The sequence below is a fragment of the Myotis yumanensis genome, unplaced genomic scaffold, assembly GCF_028538775.1.
Source record: "Myotis yumanensis isolate MYYU_CA2020_CCGP unplaced genomic scaffold, mMyoYum1.0.hap1 SCAF_4, whole genome shotgun sequence".
Taxonomy (NCBI): Eukaryota; Metazoa; Chordata; class Mammalia; order Chiroptera; family Vespertilionidae; genus Myotis; species Myotis yumanensis.
In genome coordinates, this window is record NW_027223755.1 from 57,135,383 (window position 1) to 57,156,870 (window position 21,488).

A 21,488-nucleotide genomic window follows, 5' to 3' on the forward strand; every position below is an offset into this window, starting at 1 on the left:
AGAGTTAGGAACATCAATGAGAGAAAAACATTGATCAGCTGCCTCCTGCACACCCCCAACTGGGGATGTGCCCGCAACCAAGGTACATGCCCTTGACTGGAATTGAACCTGGGACCCTTCGGTCTGCAGGCCGATGATCTATCCACTGAGACAAACCAGTTAGGCCCCACACACACACTTTTTTTTTTTTTAGATTATCCACATTTGTAGATATGGCATTAGTTCATTTTTCCATTGATTTTTAGAGAGAGTGGAAGGGAGAGGGATAGAGAGAGAGAAACATCGATATAAGAAACATCCCTTCAGTTGCCTTCCTTAGGAGCCCCGACCAGGGATCCAACTTGAAACCCAGGTATGTGCCAGGTATGTGCCCTGACCTAGAATCGAACCTGCAACCTTTCCATGCACAGGACCACGCTCATGCTCAACCAACCTATCCACTTCAGCCCGGCCATTATAAGATTTCTGGAATTTTATTTCAATTAATTCTTGCAAAGTCTGTGAGTTAGGTAATATTCACATTTTGCTGATGAGAAAAAAAAAACAACCCAACCTCTTCATTTTGAGACATTATTCTTCACTCATTGCCATGTTTTCCTGCCAGCCCTAGAAGGCTCCTGACAGCAGTTTCACTGGGTATCCAGAGTGGGAAGCATTCTCCTCACCACCACCCTTCCAAAGCCTCCTCTGCACTGGCACTGAGGCTGCCCTGGAGGGCGCCAACGCTAGGTAACGCAGACAACGACAGGATTTGGAACACTGGAGCCACTGTACCCACCTCTCCTCTCTCAGCCTTTCTCTGACGCGCTGGAGATAGGCCAAGGTTTGCGGTGCTAGCACTTCAGACACAGGAAGTGCTGCAGTTTTTCCCTCTCAGGGCTGCTGTCACCGCCTGGAGGTTATAGGGCTTCCCTGGAAGTCCTTCGCATGCCTCCCATAGGGGCAAACATGGTGGTGGACTCGGATGAAACTGCTATTTTTAGATACTTTTAAACACCCCAGCGCTGAGGTAAGATTCCACTTTTTGATTCTGACTCTGCTTCTAGACTGTGGGACACGTACAAACAATCCGTAGGCATGCCTCGACTTTCCCTCCTGCCGGTGGCCTTAAATTCCGCATGTACACACCTCCTCCCCCCAGCTGGGTGTGGGCACCACATCTGCCAGAGAGAATTGGTGGCCAGGACATTTCTCTGCATTATCTTAGGCTCCTGCATCTTTAGTTGAGTTGGCTGTTCTGCTTGATTTGCTTCCCGGCCCCTTAACCCTGTCAACTTTGGGCCTTGAAAATATCTTGGTTCTGAGGTTTAGCTCAGGTGCTGTTTGGGAGGGTCTCAGATTGCCTGTGTTTGACAGCAGTTCCAGAGACCGAGCAGGTCATGATGGCTTCATGATTCCTAAACCCCTCCTCCCAGGTCTTTTTTCTAATGGGAGTTAGGTTGCCCAGATGTGACACTCATTCGGTTTAGGATTCACCCATTAGGACATGACATATTTGCACGGAACGGCTTTTGTGTGGAGGATGCCTGTGAGGAGGGGAATCAGCAGTGAAAGGAACCAACGGCAGATTTGGAACCCCAGACCGGGAACCTCGGCTCACACCCAGCATGTCTCCCTTGGCAGCAGGCCTGGGTGTGTGGGAGGCTTGGAAGGCAAGCCTCCCGCCCCCTCCGTGGCTCCCTGGCTCCAGCAGGTGCGGCCATCTTTGTGGCTATGGGCGCCACCATCTTTGTAGCAGAGTGATGGTTAATTTGCATATTGTCCTTTTATTAGATGGGATTTATTTTTATTTTATTCAATTGGGTGCTTAGCCTGTATGTGAATATTATTCTGAATACAGGAGATCATTTCCTCTTTTACTATCGGCCCAGCAGTACATGATCTTATTTTTCACTATGGGTAGACTTTTCTGCTCTTGAAATATTATTTTGTTTAAAAAACAATGTTTATGAATGTATTTTTAAAGGAGAGATCATAATCTATACCCTTATTGGCCTCTGATTCACCTATTTGCATCTACTCCAGGTGAATGAATGTGTGCTTGTCTTACTGCTTGATTCCTTAAAAGTCAGAGCCATTTTTATATTTTAAACCCTCACTTAATGAAATGCAGATAATACCAAATGGTTTTCCTCACATGTTAATGAACTACACCTCAAAACGACTAGTTTTAGTTTTATTCAGATTTAGAGATTTGAAGACCCAGTATACCACAGGATGAAGTGGTTTCAATGGGTTTTTCAACTCAGAACAATTTTTGGTATGGTATGTTTAATTTTATAGGCTCAGGGAAAGCAAGATCCACTCCCTTGGATTTGGAAAGGTCCCTCAGGTCATATTGTAACATTTTCTTATACCTCTGTTCAAGACCACTATTGAGGAATAAAACTATTCGGTCAATTCCTACCTACTCTAAAATGGAATTGAACTGAGACTTATTCCTCAAAGGTGAACCAGAATAAGGCCATTCTTGAAACATCAGAGTTAGGTACCATTACTCTCAGCATTATTTTATAGACCATTAAAAAAACAACACTCATAAGAAGTTAAAATAAAATAAAGGTCATTTTTCAGTCTTGTCATCATATTGTTCTCATCGCTAGTGACTTTGTAACAGAAACTGAAGTTCTTTCAGAGTAAACTGTGTACAAAGAATCTAAAGAAATGGTACAATACCAGGAGAGCTACTTCAAATTTAGCCTCCTGGAGTTTTAAGCATTTCATTTTTTCCCTCCCCTTTCCTGGTTTAGATGTTCTCTGCACTGGGCACTCGGTGCCGATTCTCTAGCAAGGTCAGCTGCTGACCCAGGCCGCATAAGCTGTTGTTCCAGCACTTTGGCCATCAGCCTCCTTCCCTCCTCTGACACTTCGCTTTCATCTGCCCTGCAGCCAGCATTTACCAGGCATGAAAAAGAAACTCCTCAGATATGACGGGTAGAAAGGCTGCCACTTACACTGAGAGCACTTTGGGTCCTTAGAAAAAAGCAGGGAGGATTCAAAGGAGGGGAGATCCTTCTTATGGCTTTGTTGCTAACTTAGATGACTGTTTATCCATTGTCTTCACAGCTGTTGTTTTTTCAAATAAATAAGTGTGAGGAAAATTGTGTGAACTAGATTCCCAAGGTGAAAATATTTTCCCTCACTGTATTCTCTATTTCCTTGTTAATTAAGTTTAACATAAATTTGCAATGAAATAAAGTGGACCCCTGACAAGACCTTGAAGTTTGAACTTTTTATCATTATTCTATTATCTTCTCCATTAGGGTGGGCTCCTGTGTAACTATGCCTGCAGGGAAGAGATACTGCTCAAGCAGGCATTGCTATTATTTGGGGTTATAATATATTCCTTTTATGGGTTATTTTGCATTTCTCTCCCAGAGATAATAGCAATTTGGCCTTGAAATATTCTTTAGGAGAATCTCCTGTTTATTATACATGGTGAAGAGAAGAATTCTGCTTGCACTGGTCAGTCTATCATGTTTGTGGTTACATTTACTCAGCAACTATTTATTGGAAGGTTGGCTTAGTTTACTGATATTTTCTCTTAACAATTTAGATGAGAATAATGGTAATCATTACATAGGAAAGGTGGTTCCGGATTACCCAGAGAAGTGTGAAATTTTGTTGACATTTCCTTACATGCCAGAGCATAGGGGCAAGTATCAAAGACCGAGATGTGCAACAGGCCTGATACTCCAGAGATGTTTTTGACTCTTAGATCCCCCACTGCCATGCTCATGAGCAAGACATCTCACTTCCTCACACTTAGACTCTGTAACAGAACTGAAGGGCTTGGCTATCTCTAAAGTCTTTCTTTAAAAAAAAAAATGCCTAGCAGTGTCAAACATTTAGATTGTGACAGATCCTTTCTCAGGAATGTGAATGTATGATTAAAAGGTATGGGTTAAATAACTTGAGGTATGATTTTGCATACCTCTAAGCCTAGAATCCTCTTTGAAAAAATAAATAAGGTGAATCTGATATAAATATATAAATGGAGCTTCTGCCATCAGTATTATTTTTACATGAATTGGTTGAATTGAGTTGCCACCACCTAAGGGAGTTGAGTCACCTGTCGTATAAAGTTGGGTGGTGAGAGTAAAATGTTGTATGGTAGGTGAAAATAAAGGGAATACTTCAGAAAATAAACATTTGAGTGATAAACTATTCTCATGGAGGATATGGATGGTTTTACGGGTCAACTTGACTGGGCCATGCAGTGCCCAGATATTTGGACTGACATTATTCTGGTGTTCTTATGAGGATGTTTTTAGATGACATTAACACTTAAATTGCTAGAGTGAGCGAAGTAGATTGCCCCTCTCTAATGTGGGTGAGCCACACCCAGTCTAGCATTTAAATAAAGAAAAAGGTAAGAGAAAATTCTTCCAGCTATAAAACTGGGGCATCGTTTTTTTCCTGCTTTCAGACTCAAACTGAAACATTGCCTCTGTCAAGTTCTTAAGTCTGTTCTGCTTTCTGGAACTACACCATAAACTCTCCTGATTCCCAGGCCTTTGGACTCAAGCTGAAACCACATCATTAGCTCTCCTGAGTCTCCAGCTTGCTAACTCATCCTGCAGATGTTGAGACTGAACAGTCCCTATAATCCTGTGAGTCCATTCCTTATAATTGATATTTTTCTATATAGTCTAGTAATTCCATATTTAGAATATATTATGTATATAATACATGTATATTTGCATATATACTATATATACATATTCTGTTTCTGTGGAAAATCCTGACTAATATAATGGTTGAAGATAATATAAAAAAACATTCATATATTTTTTAAAACTCCTCTATGGTTTACATACTGTTATTAAGCACAAAAAGAATGGAATTAATACAACTGACTGTGATTTTTCCCTTGATTCCTTAGAGAAATTTTCAGGCTTGCCTTATTTCTTTATAACCCAGAGTGAAAAAAATCTACAAAAGACAGCAAATTAGTCCTTCAGACAGGCAATGTTGAACCATTGTGTGTTCCCTTCTCAACTTACCTATTGTGTTATGACAAAAGGACAATGCAGATTGATTATGCCTTTATCACACCCTCATTGTGTGCCTCTAGGCTGGATGGCCTATTTGGTATCACTGTTGGGCTTGTCTTTAGAGTTTAATATGTGTTGCATGGCCTCCCTGGGAAACACAACTGCACATGAAAGTGAGTCAGAGGATGTAGTGGGAATATGTTTATCACTTCACTTTTAGAAATCCTGGAAATTTTCTAAATATATTAATTGCTTTCTGACTTTTTCTTAAAAATATGAATAAATCAGATAGGAAGACTAAGGGATAAGGAAGAAGTAGTTGGGGGAGGGAGATATTTTGCTACCTCTGCTATAAAAAATAATACAGTACATTTTCAATTGTTAAATAAGAGCTAACATTATTCTTCATTGCTCTTATGCAAAATGCTAATAGGGTTACAGGGTGAAAGAAAATATTTTGTAGTATACTAATTCCCCACATTAATTGCAAAGTTTTTCTAAAATTGCTGTCAATGGAACCCCTACATTTTTTTTTTAATTTTTTTTTTCGCTAAAAGTATTACAAAGGGTATTACATAAGTGTCCTTTTTCCCCACCCCCGCCCTTAACAAGCCCCTGCCCCCCCTTACCCCCCAGTGTCTTATGTCCATTAGTTATGTTTATATGGATGCATACAAGTCCTTCAGTTGATCTCTTACTCCCCTCCCTCCAGTTCCCCAACCCTCCCTGGTCTTCCCACTGCAGTCCGACAATCAGTTTGAGGCAGCTCTGCCACTGTATTTATTATTGTTCAAAAGTTTGTAATGGTCTTAATTATCCATGAAAGAGTGAGATCATGTGGTATTTTTCCTTCATTGACTGGCTTGTTTCACTTAGCATAATGCTCTCCAGTTCCATCCATGCTGTTGCAAATCGTAAGAGTTCCTTCTTTTTAACAGCAGCATAGTATTCCATCGTGTAGATGTACCACAGTTTTCTAATCCATTCATCTACTGCTGGGCACTTAGGCTGTTTCCAGATCTTAGCTATGGTGAATTGTGCTGCTATGAACATCGGGGTGCATATATCCTTTCTGATTGGTGTTTCTGGTTTCTTGGGATATATTCCTAGAAGTGGGATAACAGGGTCAAATGGGAGTTCCATTTCCAATTTTTTGAGGAACCTCCATACTGCCTTCCATAGTGGCTGCACCAGTCTGCATTCCCACCAGCAGTGCACAAGTGTTCCTTTTCTCCACATCCTCTCCAGCACTTGTCGTTTGTTGATTTGTTGATGATGGCCATTCTGACAGGTGTGAGATGGTACCTCATTGTTGTTTTGATTTGCATCTCTCGGATGATTAGTGACTTTGAGCATGTTTTCATATGTCTCTTGGCTTTCTGAATGTCCTCTTTTGAAAGGTGTCTAAGAAAAAGCCAGGTTTTCTCATGTCAAGTGGCTGGCTGTAGAGTACAGTCCAATCAGCAACTCAGACCAAGGAAGGTCTCGAAGACTCATGTCAAAAAGAACAATGCTGAATATCTGAAGTGTTTTGTTGTCACAACATTGACACAAAACCTTGGAAAATGAACTCCTAGCTTAAAATACAGTCCAGAATGAATTAGCCTGGAATACTGATCTTCTGGAAAGGGGTCAGGAATTACTGATGGATAGAGATAAAAATCAAACCTTGGAAAATGAAAAGTAAAGAGACATACACCAGTATTTACCATAATTTCAGAACCATTTTGCACTAAGGACTAATAAACAGCTATGGCAGCAGCACAGGCAGCAAAAGAAAGGATAGTGGAGGATGGGTCCCCAGCACAAATAGTAGTCCCCTTGGTGTGTAGCAGTAACATCTGAGATAGGTACAGCCAACTGGCAGAGAGGATGGTAAGAAATGTCCCGTGGGCCCAAGACAGCTCAATTTCTTCTAATTAACAGAGTAAATCAATCAGTCAATCAATCAATCAATCTTTTCTTCTCTAGGGGGACTGTCAAGGCAGGCAAGTGGGATGTGATGCATCATTCAAACAAATGTGACCCCAGCTGTAGTGACAGCACTTGGGCAACTGGTGCTCTTTGGAAACATGCTGTGACAGTGTCAACAGGAATTCAGTAAGTGCAGAAGTATTTCCTGGAAAATGTGGATGCACACGATTAAGTGGAAAAGCAGATTCAGCCCAAATCTGGAACTAATGACCATTTATTTTAACTTGGAATCTAATGGCCAGTGTTAGATGGATCACATGGTATGGCTCCTCAGTGGTGGCAAAACCTTGCCCACTAACCTGCAAACTCAGCCAGTAAATCCCAATGCTGCCAAGAGAGCAACCACCTGAGCTCTGTCCATTTTATTATACAATGTATGGTCCCACTTTGCAATTTGGATTTCTTAGCATCATATTCTTTCCTGTCTAACTTACTTAATAAAGTAGTTAAGCATTTGCTGAGAACTTCTGAGCATAAACATCAGTGCGAGGATATCCACATGTTTTCAAGGTATCACTGCAAGATCACTTATCAATCACAAAGAGGGAAATTCGGATAACACTCAGGCAGATAACTGTGATATAATTTCATATGATCTCATTAACAATTAGACAAAAATTTGGCAAACTGACTTAATGTTTGCAGTGATGTGGTACAATAAAAAATTCTCATCATCTATGTAGAACTTTTACCAAAAGCTTTAAAATTGAATTTAAACATGAGAAAACAATCAGACAAATAGAGATTGTTATATACCCTACTGAGCAATCAGATAAATCTATAATGTGGGATAGCCTATGATGGGACTAGCCTAAACTTTTTCAAAAAAGATCAATGTTGCCCTAACTCAGTGGACAGAGCAGAGGAGAGGGTCCTGGGTTCGATTCCAGTCAAGGGCACATACCTTGGTTGCAGGCTCCCCCCTGGCCCAGGCCCTGGTCAGGGCACATGTAGGAGACAACCAATCGATGTGTTTTTCTCACATTGATAGTTCTCTCTGTCTTTTTCTCTCTTCCACTCTCTCTAAAAATCAATGGAAAAATATGCTCAGGTGAGGATTAAAAAAAAGATCAATGTTATGAAAAAAATAAAAGTGGGAGGATTATTGGTGATTTAAGGAAAATAAGGAGACGTGATAATAAAGTAAAATGCATCACCTTGCTTACCTGAATGGAAGGTAAAAAATGCTATAAAGATATTTTGAGGATGATTGGATACATTTGACTATGAAAATTAGAAAATATTTTTGAACAATGTTAAATTTATGGGGTGTGAAACCAGATAATATGCAAAAGACTTAACTGCAATGAAACCAGAGGAAAGACCACCATAGGATTGGTGGTGAAACAAGTTATGGTCACAGACTTCTCTCATATGGAGAGTTCTCTGATCAGTCTCTTCTATCATTGTAATAGTTTCTCCTGCTCCCAGATTGGGGAGGGGGCGGGGGAGGCGGCGGGGTGTTACTAACCAGGAGGTAATTACCAGTTCAAAGAGAGAAGGACTAGATCCAGGCTTTTTGGATCCTAAAGTATTATCCTTTTTTAAATTCAGCTTATTGGGGTGACATTGGTTAACAAAACCATACACATTTCAAGTGTGCAACTCAACCAAGCAACATCTGCACACTGCATGGTGCACCATCACCCCATGTAAAGTCTCCTTCCATACCCCTTTGCCTGCCTCCACCTACCCCCACCTCTCTTTCCCTCTGGCTATCACCATACTGTTTGCAGGAAGCTTATACAATTTTTAGAGCTCTATTTAGAAACAAGGATACAAAATTAGGTAAAGCATTTAACATTTACTAAGAATGAGAAAAAAAAGTTTTTAAAATTATAAACTAAAAAAGCCTGAAATCTACCATTGTCTTAAATGAAATTACTTTGAAATGAATTGTGTAGAAAAAAAATTTGGAGGGGCACTTTGAGGGAGGGAGGACAGCAGAATTAGTAAGAGAGAGAGAAAGTCTGAACTGTGCGGTGGCTGCAACGGAGGCCACGGCAGGCTCCACGCGGAGCTCCTGGCCTGGAAAGGACCTTCAGTGTCCTCCCATGTCAAGCAAGGGACAAGGGAGACAGGGTTTTGCACTCTACTAGTGACCTGGTTTTGGACCTGGGCTGCCCTGAGAAGGGGCATAATCTTGGTCAGGACAGCTCCCTCCAGACAGAGCAATTCCTAGGAGGTGCTGAAGCTGTGAGCAATCAGCAGCCACTACTCCCAGCAGCTGGAAATATAAGGGAGTAGTACCTCCATATACACTGCAAGCCAAAACAGCACAACATTCAGAGAGGAAACCAATATATTTTGATTAATTATCTACCTAACCTTTAGAATACAATGTTTTTGTTTGTATTTTTTTTTATTAACTGTCTGATTTTTAGAATACAATGTTTATCTTTATTTTTCAATTGCACACTTTTTGATTATCTCTTTATTTGCCAACAATTTGCAATATTATTTTCCTTAGAAAAGACTAAGGGAAGATAATTTAGTCTTACCTTTAGAAGAGCTGTTCAACATTATAGCTTTACTCCTTATAAATTTTTTTTATTTGAAAAATTAGACAAATCTCTATCCAGTTTCTTTCATGTATAAACACTAAGGTTTCAGGTATTTCAAGGTGGGCAGAGACTATGATTAAAGGCTGCTTGTAATGATGCTGCTCTTTCCCTGATTAGTATTCAAATGTTACTTGTAGTGAGGGTTCTGAATTTTATGTTGGGCCCTGCACCTTCAGGACACAGAGAATCGCAGAATGGTGGTAGCCATTCCAGAAGCCATTTCGACACTGGGGTGACGGATAACTTAACTATAAATGGAAATGACTGCAAAGCATGGACATATACATCTAACTAAACACAAATTACATTTACCTATAACTTAATTGCATCTCAACAAGGCTTGAGGTCACACAGGGGTTGGTGTAAGTGAGGGCTCTGAAGCTGAAGCATCCATCAGTAACTTCAAGGTAAATCTGCTTCCACCTTTAAGGTTCTTACTTCCTGAGGTTTCTGTCTCTTCATTATCCTCCCCCCACACCCATGATGCTCTGAGTTCACTCACAGTCAGCCTACACAGTGAACAAACTACCTAAGTGTTACAGAACGAGGGTCACAAACTCAGTCCTGGTATATGAAATAGGCGGATCTGAAGTTTCTTAGGTCAGCTTGACCCTAGCTAAAGAGTTGCTTAGTTTCAATCAAGTACTCCAGCCCTTGACCAGTGTCTACCAGGGGTAGGGAATGTCCAGTTGATGCTATATGAAGCCCGAGAAATCACAGTTTGGCCCTGCCAAGGCATTAGGGGTGAGTTAATTAAATGTTTGACCAGATATAGCAGGCTAATTTTTAAGTTGATTTTGTATGGCCTGTGAATGATGTTATAAATATCCAAATGGCCCTTGGCAGAAAAAAGGTTCCCCACCCCTGATCTTGCTATAAACCCAAGCTGCTTTCAAATGTACTTTTCAGTTAGGTCACAGTTATACTTTCCTTCCGGAACTGTTGCTGTTTCTCTGGAGTCAATTACTGTCTAAGCAAGTACAGCATTTTCTGCCTGTACCTTACTGTTCCTCTGTAACTTTCTCTGGGTTTCACAATGAAATCGCTTTTTCAAAGTCACCTGAATTGTGACTCCACAGCTCTTTGTACACTACTCCCAGAATTCTCGGAGCTGGCTGCCTCACATTTCAGGGAAACTTGCATCTCCTGCTCAGCTCCATTAAGTGTTACACACACACACAAACAATAGTTCCCTTTTGTCAGTTCTTCTAAAAGTCCCAAACACTTTTAGAACACTGATCTCTAATGTCCATTGAATATAATAAAACCTATAAGAACCAATCACCAAGATTGAAGCATAGAACAGACTGAGGAATATTGGAGGGAAAAGGGAAGGAGGAAAGAGATTAACCAGAATAATTATATGCATATATGCATAACCCATGGACACCGACAATAGTGTGGTAGAGGCCTAGGGTGGAGGGTGAGGGAGCAGAGTGGAGGGGGTCAGTGAGAGGAAAAAGGGGACATCTGTAATACTTTCAACAATGAAGATAAATTTAAAAAGAATTCCAAGGGAGAATCTAAGAGTTTCTACAAGCAGAGACCTGACGGTGGCATACACCACTTTCAGAATTATGCTTAGTATCAGATGGCTTTAAGAAATGTAATGAACAAAATAAACTGATGAACAAAATAGATCTAGAGATATAGAAGCACCGGACAGACTATTGAACCTCAAGGGAAGGCAGGGGAAGGTTGGGTGGGTGGTAAGAGATCAACCAAAGAAGTTGTATGTATATATGCATAACCCATGGACACTGACAATAGGGTGTGAAGGCCTGGGGTGGTGGGGAGGGGCTAGAAGAGGTCAATGGGTGGAAAAGGGGGACATCTGTAATACTTTTAATGGTAAGAATTAAAAATATAATAATAAAAAAGAAATGTAATGAATTATATCACAGAGTTTTAACAGTAGAGAATAAAAATATAATTATACTTTATTGAAGGCCCATCAAATTTAAATTCTGTATCAGACACTCAGTATAACAATAGTGTCAAGACAATATTTACCAGGAGGTGGGTATTTGATATATATCTTTTGCTGACTATAGTAAGATCTTATATGATAACTTTTTAACATTTCTTTTCTTTTGAGTCAATAAATATGGTTAGCATAAGATTAAGGGGCATGATTATTAATTGACTCATTACTTTTCTTCTTACATTCTCTTAGGTTGCTAATTTCTTTCTCAGTTTCATTTCATAAACTTCTCACATCCCTCAAATGTATTATCCTAGATCTAGACATAGGTTGCTTTCAGTGAAGGGTCCTTTTCTCTGAAATTCTTATTTTCTGTGACATTTTAAAGTCCCATTTTATCCACCTTTCTTAAGATTGCATGCAATCACTAAACTTTTTATTTGGGCACCAGATACAGAAAACAATGAAAAGAAATGTTTTTTTAAACATAGTTTATGCTGCTTTAATCTGAACTGTAATTTTCTAGGTTAATTTAATTTTAATACTGTTACCCTGAGGCCGTTTGTGAGAAAAATCAAAATTAAAAAAAATATTTTTTTCTGGCCTTTTTTGTTAGTTTTAATCTTTCCATCACATATCAGCATCATTGACATAAGATGTTCCTTCAGCCCTCTACTTAAAAAAAAATTCATCCTTCATATATTTGGAGGGTGGGGACTATTGTAGCAAATCTAATACTATATTCATAAAATAAAGAATATTAGAAATAGTAGTTGTTACAATGATAAGGCCTTTAGCAAGTTTAAAGTCCTTCAAAAGTCAAATAACTTAATTAAGTTATTAACTTAATCAATTAATAATTAAAGTCAATTATTTACTGTCTCTTCTATTCTCACCTCACATTACCCCAAATCCCCATATGGCAATTAAGCTCACACTTAAAATCCTAAGGACAAACTCAGAGGTAGAAAAAGGCTGACTTAGCCTGTGTTCCCCTAGGGGGGAACAAGGGAGAGAAAGGAGGGAGCTGTCAGCTTTCTTTACTCTCCTCAGTGCTTCTCACTGATAAGATTCCTCAAGGGCAACAATACTTAATGGACCTCTGTGTTTAACCTGTCTGTCTCTTTCTTGGGATTCAGTCTATTACGAGTCTCTTCTCTGTCACTTAGCTTCATTTTCTTATTTTATTTTTTAAATTAAATGTATTGGGGTGACATTGGTTAATAGGATTATATAGATTTCAAATTTACATTTCTATGATGCAAGATCTGTATATTGCACTGTGTGCCCACCATCCAAAGTCAAATTATCTTCCATCACCATATATTAGGCCCTCTTCAACCCCCACGCCACTACCCTCTTCTCTCTGGCAACCACCACACTGCTGTTTGTGTCTATAAGTTTCAGTTTTATATCCCACAAATGAGTGAAATCATATGGTTCTTAGCTTTTTTTGACTGACATATTTCACTTAGTTTAATATTTTCAAGGTCCATCCATACTGTTGCAAATGGCAGTACAGTATTTCTGTGTATATGTACCACATATTTTTTAATGTATTTTTATTGATTTCAGAGAGGAAGAGAGAGGGAGAGAGAAATAGAAACATCAATGATGAGAGCGAATCATTGATCAGCTGCCTCCTGAGGATGAGTCTGCAACCCGAATAGAACTGTGACTTCCTGGTTCATAGGTCAACGCTCAACCACTCAGCCAGGCCAGCTGGGCATTACCACATACTCTGTATCCAATCCATGATGGCAGAACACTTTGGCTGTTGCCATGTCTTGGCCACTGTGAATAATGCTGCAATGAAAATAGGGGTGCATATATCTTCGCAAATACATGTTTTCAACCTTTTTTGGTATATACTCAGGAGGGGGATTGCTCTTAGCTTCAGAGGGAAAGCAAGAAATTATTCCTTTTGAGAGCTTGACAGTTAGAGAGTCACTTTATCATGAGACCCTGGGTAGGAGAGTTTAGTTTCAAAGGCAGGAAAAACTGTCTTTTTCTTCATCAACATGTTTAACATTGGGTCACTTTTCCTTGCAACCAGAGTTTGCTTCAGTTTGGCTAGTGGTAGGCTGGAAAATTTGTAACAAATGGGCTTCTCCATAGCAGGATCCCTCTCTCCCCTGACCAAAAGGCCCTAATTAGAGTTTACAGATGTCTATATTGTAAATACTCCCACCGAGGCAGATTTTGAGGTATAATGCGATGCTACTGAACGGGACTTGGGAAGAGCTGGGCACAGTCAGCTCTCCTCTGACAATGTAAGTTAGCCCTATCACACCATGGGCTTTGGCCCTTGAGAAGAAAGAGGAATGAGAAAGCCTTTTAGATTTTCCTATAGCCTGGACCAAAGCATTCTACCCTGGAGTCCTGTGAAACCAACTGAGTCTCATAAAGATGTCCTATTAGAAATTGACATTCATATAACCCAAAGGAAATATATCTTCTAATAAATAAGGTTATGTATTTCAGTCAAATTAGTTCATGAAGCTTGTCTACTTTGGTTGTCTTTTTAAATTTTGATTGTGGTTCCACAGGGAAAAAAAATCTATTGCTTAATTGAAAGGGAAGATATTTCTTTTGGTCCTTCCCAACTTCTTCAAATGTTTCACATTAAGCACCTTAGTTAATCATAGTAATTATGCTTGAAGCTTTATGTCACAGACCTTAGACCTGAAAGAGACCTGACATGAAAAGGCAATGTTGAATAAAACTTCAAAAATTCTACAACTTTTATAGCTGTATAACTACTTTGTTTTATTCTTGACCATCATAATATGCTGTTCAGCTCAACAATTTTAAAGATGTTAAATGATTTTCCCCAAATCACACAACGATTATTAAAGGTCAGGGCTATAAGATAGATCTTTGGTATTGAAATGAAAATTTAAAATTCTTTGTACTTGAGGGAGTGCTCTATAAACTAAAGTTATCTAATTTATCTTGGGTTCTGAAGTCACTATTAGATTTTGAGCTTGTTTATGTCACCTCTTCTATCCCACTTTCTAATTTGAAATTTTACATTATATAATTTTGGCATGGCATGTAATGTTCCTAGATGATTAGATAAGGGACATCAAGGAAAGTGGTATGTGTAATTTGTTTTAATTCAGAAGAAAATTTAAATTATCAATTTTTTTCTTATTAAAATGCATAGAAATTATAATCTATGCATATATGGTAAATTCTTTTCTTTCTAGATTTTTAATCAATATTACAATCATATTTAGCAATTTCTACTAATTATTAGGTGCCCAAAATCAACAGTTTGGCTCTATTTGGCTTACAGTATAATGTGAGACTTCATAACATTTTATACGGACATATTATATAAAGAGGTGATTATAAACTTCAAAAATTACTCACTCAATAGTTTCTAATGATGTCTTTAGAACTATTATAATCAATTTTATCATATCTTTGGAAATAAATTTTAGGATTGCTGTTTTATAACTGCTTAGATTATTTTTCTGACAAAATATTGCAAAAATTCTAACAAATTTTTTCATAAAGTAATGTTAAAATTTTGAAAAAATACAAATTACTACTTAGGTTATAATAATATAATAGCAATATTTGATCCCAATAATTATAGTTAGGTATTTTCCAATAATTTGTTTTTCTCTCTCTCCCTTTCTCTTTGTCTTTCTTTTCTGAATAGATATCAGGATTTGAAAGATGCTAAAATCTTTCATGTAATTCCTTTTTCAGTATTAAATACTAAACATTTGATTAATTGTAAAGATTTGAATGTATATTATAGATACTCTTTTTTCTTTTACTTTTCATTTCTCAGATGCTAGTACAGTTTTTCACACATATTGGTTTTATGATAAATGTGTCTAAAACATCTCCCATTCTGAATTGCTACCATCAAGATATAGCTGAAGTGAAGATTATTGTTTTGCTTAAGATTTGGCATCATGGTCCTCCTCTTCAGAAAACAGCTACAGTTTACTATTGAGCAATGTGAGGGTTAGAGGTGGTGGAAAATTCAAGTATAAACTTTGGACTTCTCCCAAACTTAACTACTAATAGCCTACTCTTGACTGTAAGCCTTACTGATAACAAAAACAGTCAATAAATATATTGTTATATGTATTGTTTACCATATTCTTACAATACTAGTAAAGCAAGCTAGAGATAAAAAATGTCATTAAGAAAACCAAAAGGAGGAGAAAATGTATTTATAATATTTATTTTAAAAATCTGCATATAAGTGTATCTGAGCAGTTCATGTTATTCAAGAATCAATTGTATTTGATATTTAATATTTATGTCCAGCAGAAAAGACTTTGAGGTCTGTTAATAACTTCATGGTATATGTCATAGTACAAGTAAATTTTATATAACATAAAAATATAATTATACTTTATTGAAGGCTCATCAAACTTAAATTCTGTATCAATACTCTCACCAGGAGCTTTTCCAATTGAGTATCATATTCTGTATTATTTTAAGCCATCAAAAAAAAACAATTAAAGGTAGGTAGAATAAATATTTTTGTGATTATTTTATAGGGACACTGAGTGAGAGAAGTTAAAGTTAAAATATAGAAAACTTTAAGAAATCCAGAAAATATTTAGGCAAAAAGATACCTAGGTTTTAACTACATGTGTGAGTACATTTTGGAGTATGTATGATAGTTAGAACTTTTAAATCACTACTGTATTAATTTCCTTAGATACTATGCACATTTAGAAGACTGACTTTAAATTGCTTTGAATGAGTTATGTCTGTGAAAATGATGAAGTATGGAACTCTGAAAATTCTAGCTTTCTTAAAAGTAATGAGGAAACTGGCAAAAATTGTTAGAATCAACTTGTTCAGAATTCTGGATATTAAGAGAAAGCTTATTTTTGGACTCTATTCGGTTTCCTTGAACTTTCTATTCCTGAGCTGGTAAGCTATCAATTAATTCTTGTACTTCTAGAGTACATTTTGGTACCCAGCATGGCATATCTCAGCTTATTATTTTTTTCCAGATATTCTTAGGTTTTTATTAGTTTTACATTAGATTACATTAAATCCACAGATCATTCTGGGAATTAATACCTTTGAAATACTAGGTTTTGCCACTCAGAAATAATACATAACTTCACATTTATTTTGGTTTTCTTGTATGCGTCTGCAAAGTTTTATAACTTTATTCATATAACTTTCCATATTCCTTGTTAAATTTATTCTTTTATTTTATATATTTTATTATGGAAAGTAGAGAGATTTATTATTTTTATGTTATATACTTATTATTGCTAATATATATAAAAAACTCTTCTTTGTTTATTTCCTTTATTGACCTATCAAAAATAGATTTTATGTATCATTTTTCTTGTTTTCCTGTTTATTAATTTTTTTCTAGTGTGATATTCATACCTTTAATTGCTTTTTCTTATGTTATTATACTAGATAAAAATCTCCAGGTTAGCCCTAACCGGTTTGGCTCAGTGGATAGAGCTTCGGCCTGCAGACTCAAGGGTCCCAGGTTCGATTCCGGTCAAGGGCATGTACCTTGGTTGCGGGTACATCCCCAGTGGGGAGTGTGCAGGAGGCAGCTGATCGATGTTTCTCTCTCATCGATGTTTCTAACTATCCCTCTCCCTTCCTCTCTGTAACAAAATCAATAAAATATATTTTAAAAATCTCCAGGTTAATATTTAATAACTCTAGTGGTTGGATAATTATTGCTTTATGCATTTGATATTATTTGTTCACAAAATGACAAAGTGTATAGTTTTTAGTAGACTATAGAAAATTTACATATGCAAGGACATGGAACATACATACATACAACTTCATTAATGACATACCTTCTACTGGAATTCTCCCTTTGGCTTGCATTCAAGCCATTTACTACTCTAGTCTGCTTTTCTTTAGGGGACAATCAGTGATTCCAATGAGTAGAATTTCATGTTGCTTTGTTAAAATATTATTATTTAATTTACACTGTACTCAAGCCTGCTGGGTATACATACACACAGAACAGAAGCCTCACTCTCCACCACCAAACCAAGGCTAGAAAAAATAAATGACTAAATCAAGGTGAACAATACACTCTTCACTCTAATTTGAAGTCATCACATGTATTTGTTTGTTACATATACAGGGTGTCCAAAAAATGTATACACACTTAGACTTTGAGTGATTCTAAACATACAGTTCATTTTTGAAACTTAAAATAATCTACAGAAATGAATAATTATTTTGGCAATGCCTGTTCTAAAACTGACAACCATTCTTGCCCAGGCACTGCTGATAACGTGAAGCAATGGAATCACAAACATTAAGAATAATTTCACTTGGTATTTGTGTGCCCTCAATTCACCCACTGTTGCTGGTTTTGTAATGATAAACTTTATCTTTTATGTATCCCCATAAAAAAAATCTAGTGGCACTTTAGGATAAATTTTCTTTGTTCAAAGCTTAGTATGGCTCCATTATTTCAAATCAGTTAAACCTGGAAAGGTATAAAAATTGAGTCATCAGCTATTAAAGTATATAGACATTTTTGGGACATCCTATCTAAGACTGCATACATAATCCTAGGTTCACAGATATTCAGAGCATGGAAAAATATCAGATCAAGTATATTTCTCTAGCACATTCTCAATTAAAAAATTAAATGTGAATTAAATCAATTCTTGTTAGTATAGTTATTAGGGAGCTATTGAGTTAGTAAATATGACATCACTTTACTTTCAAGGAAACAGGTGATTTGACTGCAAGAAGTTCTTTCTTGAAGATGTGTCTAATGATTTTTGAAGTTTCAAAGACAATATTCTGTCTGCTCCTGTGTGAATGTTTTGTCAGAATCAATTATAAAATATATAATTATATGGATGTTGACTAATTAAAGCAAAACCCAATGGAACTGTCAGAGTTAAACAAATTCTAGCTCATGAGGACAGTTGCTCTGACAGATCAAGTTTCATTAAAACTAACGATGTCAATCACCTTAAGAATCTGGCTGATATTTCCACATTATAGACCAAGATTCAAACACCATTCCATGCATCAGAGCCACATTTTACTGTGGCAGAGAACATGTGCTCCAAACAGTTTCTTTCAGTATAATTATGCATCATAATGAGACACTGCCTTTACTGTGGCTATATTTTTATTCAATTGGGCATCTTTATTGAAAGGTTTTATTCTTGTGGTATGAACAAAGCCATGTCTTTATGGAAACTTCTCCCTTTAGAGCCCTAAAAGTAGTCACAGAAGCAAAACCAGGCTATTTGGGGATTTTGCTCTTCTCCTAAATCTGTACGGAATGCCTGACCTGTGTGTAGAACTTACCTGATGTGCAAGGATTCCTGTTGCCTCCTAGTTCATGTCAGCCATTGTGACTTATACAAAAGCATGTCTTTTGGTATTTTGAAAACCCCTGAAGAGAGGCTGAAAATCAGGAGTCAAGGCAAATTGTTGCTAAGTCACTCACCTATATGTCTTCTGGAATCTAAATCTATGCATCTATAAAAGCTGTACAGTATAGAGTTCTAAGAGTAAAAGAATCCAAGAGGAACCCAACAAGGGTCATTATTGTGGAAAATATTTGTAGTCCCCGAATGTATTTTAAAATTATTTGCTTATTTCAGTAAAAGTTTCTCCAAAAGAATCATAGTTAATAAATTTTGGCCTAGCTTCTTACCCACCCCGACACCCCTTGAGTAGACTTTAGGAGTAGGGACAGGACCTTGAGAATGGAATACACCAGTAGCTCAAACATGAAACTTACTGGTGGCCAAATTTTTAGGAATAAGGTTGGGAAGCTGGCAGGTTTAAGATGAGCTATTAATGAATTCCTGCTCTTTCTCTGCTCAGCTATTCATGCATATCATTTTTAGCAACATTCTCCAAGAAATTTCCAAGCACTGTTTCCTCTGGAGAAGTAGGAAAGAAATATTTCCTTCTCAGCCCTTTCCAGTATTCATGTACATAACCATAAATACATTTATGTTGCTTTCTGCATATCCAACTGGGGAAACTGTGAAGAATAGAAGCTGGTTTTAATACCATCGTGGTAAATGTACTCTTTATGACTAGTTACTTCCCTCTCTCTGCCTATATATGTTTTTAAATCATATTTAAAACTTCATATTATGATTGTAACAGGCTCATTTTTGTTACAATTCTATCAAGTTTGCCTATAACACATACAGTGACTTTGCCTAATGAAATTAACATCTGGATATTAGCCTCAATGACAAAATGCCGATTTCTTAAAAATGTATTTTATATTTTGGCATTAGAGTAAAATAAGGAGAAAGGGTCATTCCTTTATCTCACACCTCAGGATACCACTGGGAGACAGATCTTGGATTAACTTTCTCTCTTAAGCACATCCCAGTTGTGCATTTCTTTCTCCTCTCACTCTGTTCTCCCCAGACACAGATACACAGTATTTTGAGCTGTCAACAATCTGAAATCATTACTAATTACTCACCTATTTAATTTTATAGTTAGGGCATTTTAAGGTAAAGAAGGTTAATTTTAGTGTTCAGGTTCTAGGTCTGTTTTTGCTCATTATTTTATCTCTCTTACCCAGCCAAGTACCAAGCACATAGAGGGTTCTCAATTAATATTTGTGAAATGAAGATGGAAATAAGTAGAGGAAATATATTGGAAGAAAATGGAATTTCCTTTTGTTCATCTTTTGAGTAAGATCTATGAGCCATTAGTGTTAAAAAGAGAAAAAAAGAAAAAAAAACAGCATCGCTGTCAGCACTGTAGATGTTAGAACTTCTGTCAGCTACTGTATTTTTCTCAGCATTATTAACTAATAACCTTAATAATTTTCCCTTTCAGCACTATTGAATTATACTATATAACGTGCAAAGATTGTCACTGATTAGACTAATTGCTGTCTATTAAAAGCATTAGGTCAGCTAGATCTGTGGAAAGAAGTCCTACTCTGCTTTTATTCACACCAGGTTAATAATCATGGTACATTATTTGATGTTAAATGGATTTTTTTAGGTTCCTCTAAAATTATTACCCACTGAATACTTCTACAGGTACCTGTCAGAACAATTCTTGGCTGAGGTAAATTTAAATATCATGGAAGGATTTCAAGGATTTTTGTACAACTATACCAATGGCAATGGAGGTCTCTCAAATGTTGTGAGTAGTGTTCAGGTTTTCAGTTCAATATAGGGCTTAAAGATGGAAATGAATGGTGATTAAATGAATCTTTGAAGAAGGTTTATACCCATTGTGTACATCTACATATACACATTTAACTGCCTTTCCAGTGTTTATTTAAGATAGTGACACAAATAGCTCTCAGCCTCTTTAAGGTTTGCTAAATCCAGCTCTCTGGTTATCTAATGAATTTGCCAATTTATCCTTACTAGTAATGTCATTAAATTCTGTTTCACAAAATTTACTAGACTACAGTAATGGAAACTACGAAGCAAGAAACATTTCTTCTGACTGCTTAGGAAAGCCTGGTCCCCTGCATGGGTGCTGAATCAGTAGATCTCAAGTCTATTATCAATTCAGGATGTGAAAACTCAGAAACAGGGTTATCTTGTCTCAGAAGTTTATAGCATCATTTTATATAGAAGCCTACTAAAAACCACTATATATTTTTGTGTATGTCATACATGTATATATAACCCTAAAAATATGCAGTATACAACTTGCACCATCCTGCAAAGCAACCATGGGTCCTATTCACTTTGTCCCTCACCTCTTTAAATGCAAGATCTAGAGATATTTGTTTCTTATAAAGACAACAGTCATTTTAGAAGTATCACCTCTTATGTTCTCCATTTACAAACATAGATATAGAAAGAAGGCAACCTATGTGTTTCTGCATCTAGATGTGCTATTCCAGGTACAAACTATCTTTTTGAGCATACTTTTGTAGTGCAAGTGAGAAGTTTTTCATTTGCATTTTCACCTTTTCCTAGGTCTCTTATAGAAACTTAAAATATAAGTTTATGAGTTTAAAAAAACACACAAAACTAGACCAATCCAGAAATCCGTCTGGCCAACTCTGTATGGCGATGT